Genomic DNA, 14,379 nt, shown 5'->3' with positions numbered 1-14,379 from the left:
CGACCAATGTTATATTATTTACCTACTTAAAAATAGGCATTAGGGCTCTTTTCCATTTTAAAAGTTGTCATATAAAATGGTATTGGAACTTTGTAAGGAACTATTTTTCAGAAAGTTACATAATAATAGGTAAAGTACAGCGGGACAAATCTCCACGGGGGGGGGGGGGGGCAATTGTAACTGAACCATTTTTGCCATTATACACTATGATGTTGATTTCTACATGTATCCACTGAACACGCCTACCATCCATACTAATATTATAAAGTGTGTGTGTCTGTTTGTTTGTCCGTCTTTCACGGCAAAACGGAGCGACGAATCGACGTGATTTTTTAAGTGGAGATAGTTGAAGGGATGGAGAGTGACATAGGCTACTTTTGGTCTCTTTCTAACGCGAGCGAAGCCGCGGGAAAAGCTAGTACTTATATATAACCGGTGGACACTCTATTTAATAATGCAAACATTGTAAAACATAGACCAGTTACATTTGCCCCCCAGTCGAAATTTGCCCCGCTGTATCTTAGGCTACCTACTTATAAAATATAGGTATGTATATTTTTTCACTGAGAAAAAAGACATTTAAAAAAAAATGTGTCTCCAAAAATTCTCGGTTCATTCCCAATTCTAACGCAAAATTGAGAGCCTATTACTCGCCCATTGGCCATTATAATTTAAAAAAATCGGTATAATTATAAAAATAGTTCAGTGAGTAAATTGACAATTATAAGACTCAACACTCTGTTTATCTTTGTAGATTAAAACATCTAGGTCGCAACGCTATGCAATACTCGTAAAAAGAAAATTTCCATAAAATGGGCGCGCTCAACGTGAAAACTATGATTTGCATATACTCTAGATAGGCATAGGTAGATATTTTTACCTACCATTTTTGTGTTTCACTTACGTATATTTAAAGCATTCAAATGAAATTAACTTACTATAGTGTGTTTCTCGAATATGCCTAATTCATATAAGTGAGCCACAGAGAATAAACCTATAATTAATTATCTATACTATCAATGAAATATATTCATTATTTCTTTATATTACTTAAACAAAAGTCTTTCCATTTAATATCATAAAACATTCCAGGAATCGTCTAGTAAAGTATTGCCGTATACTTTTTATCTATATTTATTTATGTAAATAAATCTGGCTACTTCTCTAACACATTGTAACTTGCACTATGACATTTTTTGCCTCAACAAATAAGAACCACAACGAAGACCAAATGCCACATGTAGGTATAACACAAAAAAAACAACGAAAGAAATACGTTGTTTCTACGAACGGATACTAGCAACTTTACACTTTTTTCACTGGTTTTTGCACCAAGCCCCGCGCCTGCGCAAGTAAGACTGGTTATTACATATGTAGAGATTATCAATTGTTTTATATCAGGTGCGGCCACGCACCGTATCACTCCAGTAAAGATAAACCAACATGTGCTAGAATCTCGCTGGTCTCATCGGAAGAAAAGCGCTTAAAGTCGCCAGCAATATGCTCAAATGAGGCCTTTCGCATCTATTTTTAGAACTTCCACTGCTTTCAGTTCATAAAAAAACGACTATGACAATATGATTTAAGTAAGGTAGTTGTAGACACTCGCATAGACAATTATATTTCGGAATAATTATAACGCTCGGCACTCTGCCAAGCAAAGTTAATAATAATAATATAATTGTTAATTTTGATTATAAACTACTTGTAGTTTTATAATGGAGACACTACCTATTTCATTACATAGGTATTGCTTAAACTTTTGAAGAATGCATATACTTACCTATAATTATTTTTTAAATCGGAACTTAATAGCGTATGACTACATATTAAACTGACCTCCAACGTTGCAGGGCGGCGTTGTCCCCGTGGTCTCGGAGAAGACGATTTAAAAAATAATTACACATATATGTAATAATCGTAAAGTTTAAATCAGTGTTTTGCATAAACCTAATCTGCGAAAACGGCATATGACGGCGTATCGCGAGGCACCGTACAAAATGTCATTTGCGTGGATGTTAACCTCAAAACAAAGTAACGCTATACTCTCAGATAAAGTGCGAATGCGAATGCTCGAGGTACAAAACTTCTATGCACGGTTTCTTGGTTTCTTTGTCATAATTCTATCATCATCCTCCTTGCGTTATAACACGGTCATGGGAGAGCATGACATCACTATTATCACTATCACTACATAGTATGTATAAAATAAAGTCGATCCCGCTGTCCGTCTCTATACTTTAGAATTATAAATTTATAATTGTGTCGCATAACTTCAAAGTGGGTAAATCCATTCTGCTATAAGGTTGATTATATAAAAAATATAATATGATCTGAAAGATAATCAACCTTATAGCAGAATGGATTTACCTACTTTTGAAGTTAAGCGACACAATTTCTTAGATCTTTATAACTACGCAGCGGATTTTGATGCATTTTTTTTATATTCATTCATAGATAGAGTGATTCAAAAAGAAGGTTTAGTTTAATTGTAATACAACCCGTACAAAACCGAAGTCACTAGTATATTAATATATATTATGGTTGTTTGGCAACTCAACTACAATTTTAAGTAAAAGTTTACTTTGTACCTAATCCACCCTGTATATGGTTGTTTGGAACCTGTCTAATCCGGAACCTGTCGTAAGAAGTGCAATGAGCGGTGAAAATTCGTGTAACAACACGTGTAAAAAGTTACCTAATATAGTTATGGTTTTGGTAACTTTAATAAATATACAAGCGGAAAAATGTATCACACATGGTTTAATGTAGCCTGTCTGTACTCTGTAGAAATTGTAATTAATCTATGACATGATCCATATCAAAAGTAACATAATAGCTGCAAGCATAAGATAGTGCGTTATGCTTCAATGAATAACTATGATAGTAAATATCTTCATTGTCATTTACAAGTAGTAATATGTTTTTCCTGACACTCGCTCGTAAACGGTGTTATTACATGCCTGCATACTGATACGTAATGAGCTGTTTTACCACCTGTAAAGTGAATACCTGGGTGGGGCCTTCCACGACCTGTCAAATATAACAAGATGGCGGACGAATGTTCGAAATGTCAGCGTAGGTAATTCAATACGTTAAGTTTAAAATTTGGTTAAATATTACTTCGCGAGTGTGATGAAAAACATTGTGTATCACGGGCGGCTGAAGGATTACAAACTCGAGTTATTAAAGCCCTTTACCTTCGACGTCAGGCTTTAAACAGTCTCTCGTTCGTATTCCTTTACTTTCCGCCCTTAAGAGGATACGGTAGCGAAAATGCTAAAATGGAAAGGAGCCCCCTTTCAACTTGGGGATTTTAGTTAAGTATACAAGTGTTATTAACTAGATTTATTGAAAAAAAATTGTCCATTAAGAACAACTCGGTCAAAAGATATTTCAAAAAATCTTTAAAATCGAGGTTCCGCTCTCGACTCTTTCCTCCTTCAAAACTTAATCAATCGGAACGAAATTTGAGAATCTGAATAACAATGAAATAATCTATGTCAGACCGTTTAGCTTTTTTGGTTAATTGTTACCAATCTTGAGTATCACACCTTTTTTTTGCGCCACAATGAAAAAGGCCGTTTTTGGTTGGCTTTAGAGTTTTTAAAAAACAGAATATCAAAAAAATCAAAACGGTCCGACACAGATAAAAATAATAATAATAATAATAGTTTTTTATCCATAGCCCAGTATTTAGTCCATCACTTTCATCAAAATAGACCAGTTCATTTTAGATTCCATTAACTCTCAAATAGTCCGTACACCCTGGCGGGTGTTGCCTCTGCGCAGCGTGTGTCCCATGATACGGGTAAGGGCAACATCCGCTCGGTGTACCCCTTACATTTCATTAAAGTGTCGAAAGGGCCTCTACGTGTTGGCTTCGGCCCCGCGCACGCCTCCCAAAGGTCCGGAATACCATTGTTCCGTGATGGGAAAGACATAATAATAAATAATCATTGTTCCGATAGTCGTTTCAGCGAACGGTCTCATAGCGAAGAGTCTCGACCAACATCTTAAGAGACTCTCGCTAGGTGGCTGGATCAAGGGTCAGATGCAGAAGGCGGTGATCTTGGACACGGCGCGGATAGTCCGACGGTTCCTCTCTCTGCAGCCCTAACCACCGGCAGCTTGGGCCCTGCCCCGCTGCTGGCGGCACCCTAGGTTAGGTTTTTTATAATATGTTTATATGTTTTTATATTGTATTGTAAGTGTTTTTTTTATTTTACTTTTATACTCATATTGTAAAAAACCTAGCATAAGAAAAAAGATAAATAAAGAAATAATCTGTGTTGAAAAAATCATTGCTCTTTCTTCAAAAATCAGGGAGGAAACAGTCGAGAGCGTTTGTATGGAGAATTGACCCCTACCGTATCGTCTTAATACACAATGTACTATATTTAAAAAAAAACTAATCGAAATTCTTACATTCACGACTGCTGGCTGGAGTGACTTCGTAGCTGGCTTGTTAAATTATTTTAACGCGATATCTTACAAATACATTTCACATCATTTATTGTACTTATCTAAGTACAATAAATGATTCCTAAATTAAATGAAACTGGGTAAACATTGTTGTTAAGGTCATTACATTTACTTTGAATATTTTATGGGCCACGATTTAAGATAGTGTAAAAACAGTTTTTGATGTATAAATACATTATGGCATTTAGCCATAAAAAAAAAAACAATATTTACTCTCTGATTGATTAATAACAACATTCTCGGCGAATGCGAGTTCTAATCTATTTTTGGAGCGAGGTACTAGTACGTAGGTACTTATATATCATAAATCAAACGTTATCAAAGGATACTTACAACACATTGAATAATGAATAGATAACGACTGATTACAGTAAGATATTTGAATAATTTAGACATCAGTCGGAAAATATGTCTGTCATCAGCTTTACGAGTAAATTCCTATTTTGAAACGTAAATAGATCTTTTTGTGAATGTCTTATTCAAAATTAATGTTAATAATTTATGTAACATGTTTTTATTGATTTCCGTTAACTTTGAGTGAAGGTTCTTTCCTATTTATCAAAAAGCGATATAGCAGGTTGTTTCTGTTAATGACCGTAACAGCGTGTCGAAATAATGACAAAAAATAAAGAACACGGTGTATTAGATTAACTAGTCTTACAAATATTAAAGCGTTATTCTCCAGTCTTTAACAGCGCATTTTCAACTACATTTGGTTATATTGAGATACGTAACTCTAGATACGATATGAATCGCATATTAAATATTAGTGTGAAAACATTTCTTAAACAAAAACGACACTAAACTTTTTTCGAACCATATCGCATTTAGAGCTAATATTTGAGGTAACATGAAATTCCAACCGGGCCGTAAGAGCGTTTTCACATTATCCTATCCGATATCGGAAGTAGAAAGGATGTCAAAGGCAAATATCAAAGATGGCTCCTTTAAGGATGTACATCCGATAAATCCGATATCGGATCGGTTAATGTGAAAAAAGTTTAGGACAGCAACGAGTTTCTTCCTAACTGCTCAAGCAGCAAGGGTTTAATTAGGTCCATGTTCTCACGAGCATGAACTGTGTTACAACTACATTGATTAAAGTCGAACGGGCCATTTTACGATTCAATGCTCTTAGGTACATAAACACAAACAAAGAACCGCATCATAATAGAAAACAAAGAACCGCATCAAATGTTATTATTACTTTTTAATTATTATTTACACATTGAGTGATGACTTTCATTAACTATCAGAATATAATCACATATAAATCCATTAGAACGTAACGTTAGATATACTTAGATGACGACTAATAATTAAAAGCATTAACTATTTTAGAGATCAAATATTTAATATTTCCCGAATAACTTGCCGGAAGAGATGGAGTATCGGGAGTTATGGAGAGCCAGGGCACAGGCCTTTGCCCAGCAGTGGGACACTGCAATAGGCTAAAAAACCGGCCAAGAGCGTGTCGGGCCACGCTCAGTGTAGGGTTCCGTAGTTTCCCGTATTTTTCTCAAAAACTACTGAACCTATCAAATTCAAAACAATTTTCCTAGAAAGTCGTTATAAAGTTCTACTTTTGTGATTTTTTTCATATTTTTTAAAGATATGGTTCAAAAGTTAGAGGGGGGGGGGCACACTTTTTTGTCCTTTAGGAGCGATTATTTCCGAAAATATTAATATTTCAAAAAACAACAATATATCACACGTTGGGGTGAGAATTAATAAAAAAATCAGTCCCCACTTTACATGTAGAGGGGGGTACCGTAACAAATTTTTTTTTCCCATTTTTTATTTTATCACTTGGTCGGCGTGATTGATATACATATTGGTACCAAATTTCAGCTTTCTAGTGATAACGGTCACTGTGATTATCCGCGAACGGACGGACGGACGGACAGAAAGGGCGAAACTATACGGAACCCTAAAAAAGGAAAGAAAACAAACCAATTTCCTAACCTTTTTGATCGTGTTGATATTGAAAATTCTAAATACAGATAACTGAAGATGAAGTACCTATACATTGATTGTGTTAATTTTGTGTCACATGTTTATAATCAAAAGTGTTTATTGTACACTTACTGACATTCCTAGCAACGCGTTGCTACAAACAAATTAGTTATTCATTCACAGATTATTGTTGGTAGACGTTGTTTGTGTTTTACTTAGTCGCCTATAACAAACAAGAAAAGAAAGGCATTCGAGATATTGGAACATTTCGGGGAGTACCTATACGAGTACAAAATTTTGGTAGCTGATGTCTTACGTCTTGTAGGTATATCGGGATTACCGGGTGGAAGATTACAATGTACTCTCCCTGAAATGGGAGATAGTGTAACCTCTTAGGGCTAGGGTTTTAATCTAGAAACCATACAATTTACTTTAAATTTACATGTCTCAGTCTGAATTTTTGAGTAACGAGCTAATATACATTATACTTAGTCCAAGGTCGCCTACATAAGTCCATGGGGATTAGTGGTTTCACATCAGTGACAATGATGTATCCATAGTATCCACAGGTATAACAGACGTTATCGGCAATCTGTATAATCCGTTACTTCATACATATATTGTATACTAGCTTTTGCCCGCGGCTTCGCTCGCGTTAGAAAGAGACAAAAAGTAGCCTATGTCAGTCTCCATCCCTTCAACTAACTCTCCTTAAATAATCACGTCAATTCATTGCTATATTAGTATGGATTAGATTGCCTAGAAATCCTAGGGTTTGACACACATATTAAAGTTGAATATTACATACGTTCTGAATTGTCAGAAAAAAAAAAAATATTTGTTATGTAACTATATAATCTATTGACTATATCTGTATGTATATGTGTGTGTATTGCCGCAACGCTCATCTCAGTTTCAAATAAAATACGGACAAATGCCTTAATCATAGTTTCATTTGCATGTGTCATTAATTTTAAGTAAGTACATAATGATGGGGTCAGTTACTTAACTGTTCTAGAAGTCACGTAAGTTTAGTTGCCTTACCTATTATTAAGAACAATTTGAAAGCATTTCTTTATTGTTTCATTGAAACGAAATGGTCGAAATTTTAAATAATTACTTGTATACCTAATATAAATTTTGAATGGTGGATGAGGATTACTATATACTTCCTTGATTTTTGTCGTGCTCCCGATATTTCGACGCAGTTGCATGCATCATGATCACGGAAAACTGAAGAACCAACTGTTGTTGTCTACGCAATATGACATCCACCCGCCCTCTTCAGTCCGTGATCATGATGCATGCAACTGCATCATCGGGAGCCAGCGTGTCAGGCCACGCTCAGTGTAGGGTTCCGTAGTTTTCCGTATTTTTCTCGGCTTCATATTTTTTTCGATTATTTACGAAAATATTAATATTATCAAAAAACGGTCTGACTAAACCCTTATTCATTTTTTAATACCTATCCAACAATATATCACGTTGGGGTTGGAATGAAAAAAAATATCAGATCATGTGTACCCTAATAAAACATTTTTTTCCACTTTTTATTTTTGCATGCAACTGCAAATTTCAGCTTTCTAAATATTATCCGCGGACGGACGGACGGACGGACGGACGGACGGACGGACAGACAGACATGGCGAAACTATACTAACTATGAAAAAGGTAATCACGGTCTATATCCCGGTCAATATAAGACTAATGAAAATAACCGTGAATCACTCAAAACTCTTAAGTCTAGTCCTATCTAGCTAATCAGCATAGGAATGTTTTTAAAAACTCTGAAGGACAGACAACTTTATTCATTAGAATATTTAACATTTTTAAAATTTGTAGCCCTTGTTAAATTAATGCTGAAACATGCCTTTAATTAATCCATAGCGAGGAAATTGAAACATTTTTATGACGGAAATGTATAAATTTGCCCTCGTTGTTCGGAGGGGAGAGTAATTGAGTATGCAGGTAACTGGCCGACTGAATTAACCGACTCGCATGCCGAGGTAGGGGCAGCATGTAAGTGGATCACTTTATAAAATTCACTGATTCCATTAATTTTCACTCCCTGATAATCTTGTTTCATATACGACATACACAATTAACACCTTAGGTAAAGATCATTTTTTTTACATCGGCATTCTAGGCCCATTTTATCGCTTGCCATAGAGAGCTTGTATTAGTTTATTAGTATACCTACTAGAAGTCAATCTTGTGTCTATGGTAAACGATAAAGTGGGACCGTTGAAATTCAATGTTCAAATATTTATTTTCTCGTAACTATGACGCATATTTTGTTTCTATATATGTAAATACTAAGACACACGTTGGTTCTCTGATTTAAACTCACGATTATTACACATAATCAATTATTTTACATCGGGACTTAATCGCGTATGACTACAGTATATTAAACTGACCTCTAACGTTTCAGGGACGGCGTTGTCCGTGGTCTCGGAGAAGACTGGCTTGAAATTACATCAACACCTGACAGCCGCGCGAATAATTACGCCGTGTCTTGCGTGGGCGACGGTCGCGACCGTCGCCGTCGCGTCTCATCGCATCGTCTACTTCCATATCGATAAGGTTTGATTTCGTATGCGTCGCATCGCAGTCGCGCGACCAACGCGCGACCAACGCGCGACCAACGCGCGACCGTCGCCCACACTGAGAGAAAATACAACCAGTTTTCATATTCGTTCAACAAGTTTTTTGGTTAAAATAGCGCCTACGTGCTCTTTGGTTCAAACAACAAGCTACTTGTCATTTGAATCGGCAATATATTTGAATCAACAAGTCGATTTTATAAAAACAACCTGACACATATTGTTTTAAAGTTTTTAAACATACGTTTGGCTGATTCAAACGGATAAACCGCAACAAGTCGAACTTGTTAAATTCACAATGCAAAATTTCTCTCAGTGCACGCAAGCCACGGCGTTTATACTTTGATTCTGATTGCAAGTTTGCATCCACACATTTATTTCCCTTGTATCTTCCATGCTGATGGTACGTTGTTATGTCTGCAACAAATCGTTCTCCGGCTACACGGTATTAATCTAGATTTATATAACATCACCTGAATCTGCACCATTGCAATATTCTGTATCTATGCAATAAACCACATACCATCATATTAGCTTAATTGGCTGTACGGCGATTAAACGTACAAAATATTGATTTAATCTAACAGTGTTACATTCAGTGAGATGGATAATACTAAGTCCAGTTTGATATCATTGACGCAGAAACTTAATATTAATGTTATTCTATACAGGTACCTAATATTAAAGTTAAATTTGGCAGCATATTCCATTCTTCAGTGACAGGGTTCTACTATTAAAATAAAATTAAAAGAAATCACTAGCAGAAAAACCTCGCTTTTCTACAAGTAATTTGTGCTTTGTGCTACCTAAATATATTTTAAACATGAATAATAAATATTAAATATTTATTTATTTAACAGTTACGCATCAGCACAATTCATTATTAAGCTTCTTCCATTAATTTCGACAAAAGCATCAGTTTTAATCAACTCGTAATTTCAAGTGATTAACAATCGACATAATTAACAGTGATGCAGACATTTTAAACCATTTAAAGCAGTATACGAACGGCCTGATTCGATTTTTTATATACCTCAACTATTAGGTTTAGTTACGACATGTCTGTATCAAAAATGTTTTTTTTTGTTAGTAAAGTCGCATTTGACGCTAACGGTCCGATCAGCGAGTATCACGGCGGTATAATCGCAATGATATCTTAAAAATATTGCTTGAATACGGCCAAAGCGTCAAGAAGTGCGACACTGTAACATCGTTACGTTTCGCTAATGCGACTAAGTCCTGGCTTAATGCGCGCCGGCTTAATCTCTTGACATGGAGCACACAGGGCTTCACTGCGATGCACATGCGAATTTAACCTGGTTAATAGGTCAGTGGAGCGAAAACGCATTATCTCTATTATGAGTGTTTCACGATATTGAATTACAGGCTTAGTTGACTCGGATATTTCTGTCGCGCAATGTTCTGCCACAGGAGAATGTAATAATTGTTGTATGAGTAAATTTCTGTCAATATTTGGGCTTTGGGTTTTGTTTAATAAGCGCCTGGTGACTACAGCGGTAAGAGCGTGCGAATTTCAGTCCTAAGTTAATACTCCAACTCTGATCAACGAGTTTTTCTTAAAGTTATAAAAATAAATAAATATCGGGGCTTAAACAAAGGATACTATAGACTAGACAGCCAAATAATAATACCACTACCGAACGAGATGGTCACATACAATTATAATAAGAGTGACAGAGAGCAAAATGTTATGTTTTGTCTTTGTCATAGTTTCACTTTTCCGCCGCTGCCACAAACGAGTTTGTGGCAAACAATAAGTACCTACGTGACTTGTCAAGCTTATTATCCGCCCAAATTACGTAGGTTGTTTATGGTAAACTGTCAGCCATTTTTTAAGTACTTCTTAAATTCGCTCCATTATTCTATATCTGTCCCTTACGGGTGTACGCTTACGTCAAGTCTATAGTATCCTTCGTCTGAGATTGGGGGACACATTACACAGATCAACCTAGCCCCAAACTAAGCAAAGCTTGTACTATAGGTGCTAGGCGACGATATACATACTTATATAGATAAATACATACTTATATACATAGTAAATATCCATGACTCAGGAACAAAATATCTGTGTATCTGTGTGTGTTATCAAAATCAAATATTTGTTTTGGACGGAAAAAACCTTTTTTATAAATCCTAATCCTATTAAGAAGAGACCTAGCAACCCGCCCCGGCTTCGCACGAGTACTATACCTACATGTAAACCTTCCTCTAGAATCACTCTATCTAATAAAAAAACCGCATCAAAATCCGTTGCGTAGTTTTAAAGATTTAAGCATACATAGGGACAGAGAAAGCGACTTTGTTTTATACTATGTAGTGATTATCACAAATGTTGCGGTAAATCATAAACGGCTAATTTGTCCCGCCGCGCCGAGCCGCGTCCGTGTCCCATCCATCTCGATGACAACGGTTTTCATTAGCCCACGTAGCCCAATAGTTGCGGTGGCGGTTTGAGCTGGGGCCTGGTTGCCTGTTATCTGGCGTTCAGATGAGGCGACTTGAACAAGCCACGAGATCTAAAAAAAACCGGCCAAGAGCGTGTCGGGCCACGCTCAGTGTAGGGTTCCGTAGTTTTCCATATTTTTCTCAAAAACTACTGAACCTATCAAGTTCAAAACAATTTTCCTAGAAAGTCTAAAGTTCTCCTTTTGTGATTTTTTTCATAAAAGTTAGAGGGGGGGGGGGGACGCACTTTTTTTCCTTTAGGAGCGATTATTTCCGAAAATATTAATAATATCAAAAAATGATTTTAGTAAGCCCTTATTCATTTTTAAATACTAGGGGGTTGGAATAAAAAAAAATATCTGCCCCCACTTTACATGTTGGGGGGGTACCCTAATAAAACATTTTTTTCCATTTTTTATTTTTGCACTTTGTTGGCGTGATTGATATACATATTGGTACCAAATTTCAGCTTTCTAGTGCTAACGGTTACTGAGATTATCCGCGGACGGACGGACGGACGGACGGACGGACGGACGGACAGACAGACATGGCGAAACTATAAGGGTTCCTAGTTGACTACGGAACCCTAACAACAACTATGCATAAAGCTGCATCCAATCATGTGGGGTTTATGAATATTCGTTAGGTACGTCATCTCTCGGTGTCCAAGGGAAATTAAAAAGACGCTGTCCCGAATGTTTGCTGAATAGGCTACTTGACCCTTTTTTAAAGTTTGTCATTTATTATTACTTACTGTCCAATTAACCGAAAAAAATATCCCTATATTTTATTATGACTTATAAACCGCAAAAAAAAACATTTAAAAAAAATACTTTTACGTAATCAGGCAAAAACAACATCAGCCATGTCATCTATAGATTTTCTGTGAATGAAGTCATTCAGTGCGAAAACAACACTTTCTGACACTTTATGTGGGAGGCATAAAGGTTAGCATTATGTCAGTGATTGATTTGACGTAGTCATGTAATATCCTGCAAAATCATTAAATATTGGTTTCTTATGTCAAATATTCTAGGAGACAAGCATTTATTGTGCCAAATTAGATATGAGTCTAAAGGCTACTTTTTAGGAGAATTACCACAAATGCTGCGGTAAGTCATAAACGGACCGCTAATTTGTCCCGCCGAGCCGCGTCCGTGTCCCATCCATCTCGATGACAACGCGTTTCATTAGCCCACACGTAGCCCAATAGTTGCGGCGGCGGTTTATACTGGGACCTGTGTGACTACCATGAGATATTAATACGTTAGTCGACAGGGAAAACGTAACTGGGTGCGTAGTACTGCGTAGCTGGATGGCACAAACGCTCACGAAACGCTTACGAAACGAAACTTTCGTAGATATCTATCTCTATCGCTCTAGCGTATTAGCGCGACAGGGCTCAGAGCCAGACTACCTTACGCGGCGTTTTGTTTTCGTTTCGCGTCGGAGAAATGCCATTCGGTTACGGGGCCTGAAATTTTATAAATGGAGCGCCCACGTAGTTCAATAGTTGTTTGACTGTACGCCAGCCTATCTAATTTGACAATCGCTTGCGCAACGATAACGAATACGAACGAAATATGTATAAGTCTTCCATATTAGTGTGACAGTGATATTACAAACATTTTGTGAAAAGTGATATTACAAAATTTATTGACAATGTCGTGTCAAAGATAAGCGAATAGAAATAGAAATACGAGAAATACAGCAGGATATAAGATTATTGACAGTGTGTACTGTGTGTAGTCCCAGGTCCCAGTGCAAAAATTATCATCTCACGACACCTCCGTTTTGACTGTTGGTCATGGATCATGGTCATGGATAGTTGGCCTAAGGAATAAGGAAGAATGAAATATATCATTTTTCTACTGTGACTCATAACACAAACCCTAAATCCGAATACGGGCTAGCCTAATGTTACCGCATATAGGCACCATGTTTGTGTGCTCGAATAGTGCGCGTAATTGATCTGTCGGGTGCAGGAAGTGCATCCTGTCTTCGCGCACCGCCACTGTATGCATTTGATGAACATGACAGCGCTGTATTGAGCTAATTTTATTTAATAAATTTAGCAAAGATGAAAACATGTTCAGAATCAATTATGTATTGAAAACCAAGAACCAAATAAATACAATGAATTTTGACGATGATTGTTGCGGATAGCTCATGTTATGAGATGAGTGTTATGGTGCTCCCACACTGGCTGTAATACACGAGTAATACAACGGCCCAACACCATTATGGCCATGTTTTATTCTGAAGAAACCTTATTTGTGTTTGATTGTGAAGAAGCCAAGTGGATGAATACTCTGTAGGTAATGTGACGAAACGTGGGCTGTGGATCTGAACGTATGTTTTTTTAAATTCATTTCTTAATAGTTTACGGTTTATTCACATGACAATAAAGATCTTCTATTTTTTATTACAAACAAAATTTTCCTTATAAACCAAACTATTAAATAAAATCTCCCAAATCCGATCTCTGCGGAAGAGTGCCCTTTCCCCGCTAGATGACAATGCCAATCTTCTGCCCCAGGAATGAACCAGCCCTAGGATCCCTGGTGGTGTCAAGGAGCTTCTTTAAATCCGAACAAAGTTTGGGCATCCTGACACCAAGGCTCTAAAGCCTCCACTTCAAACGCCGCAAATTCGTGGTTACCAGCATATTTGCGGCATGACAATTATATTTAGTTCGCGAGTTTCACGACGGTTTTCAGAAAAAAGTCACTAGACTGACTAATGCGTGAGCTATTAGTACCTAACTGACTAGTGTTAACCGTAAAATAATGTTTTTGTCTCGTAGCGGGGAGATAAGTAGTTATTGCAACATCTTGCATAAATACCTACTTGGTACATTGCACAT

At 36.7% G+C, this 14,379-nt stretch overlaps 1 protein-coding gene across 4 annotated transcripts in view; it reads right to left on the bottom strand.

Annotated features, from left to right (window-relative positions):
• The window catches only part of LOC125237247, a 48,537-nt gene that overhangs the window by 10,473 nt on the left and 23,685 nt on the right, over positions 1-14,379 (bottom strand). The window contains exon 1 of one of the 4 annotated variants that reach the window (XM_048144266.1): positions 1,310-1,401. The exons of 1 other annotated variant lie outside the window; for it this stretch is intronic. The gene's annotated coding sequence lies outside the window, so the exon portion shown is untranslated. Of the gene's footprint in view, positions 1-938; positions 958-1,291; positions 1,402-14,379 lie in introns of those variants that run through there. 2 more of the 4 variants (XM_048144273.1, XM_048144274.1) reach the window with 2 other exon arrangements.

The sequence above is a fragment of the Leguminivora glycinivorella genome, chromosome 2 (assembly GCF_023078275.1).
Source record: "Leguminivora glycinivorella isolate SPB_JAAS2020 chromosome 2, LegGlyc_1.1, whole genome shotgun sequence".
In the NCBI taxonomy this organism is placed as follows: Eukaryota; Metazoa; Arthropoda; class Insecta; order Lepidoptera; family Tortricidae; genus Leguminivora; species Leguminivora glycinivorella.
The sequence above is the reverse complement of the archived record's forward strand: the minus strand, read 5'-3'. Positions and strand labels throughout refer to the sequence as shown.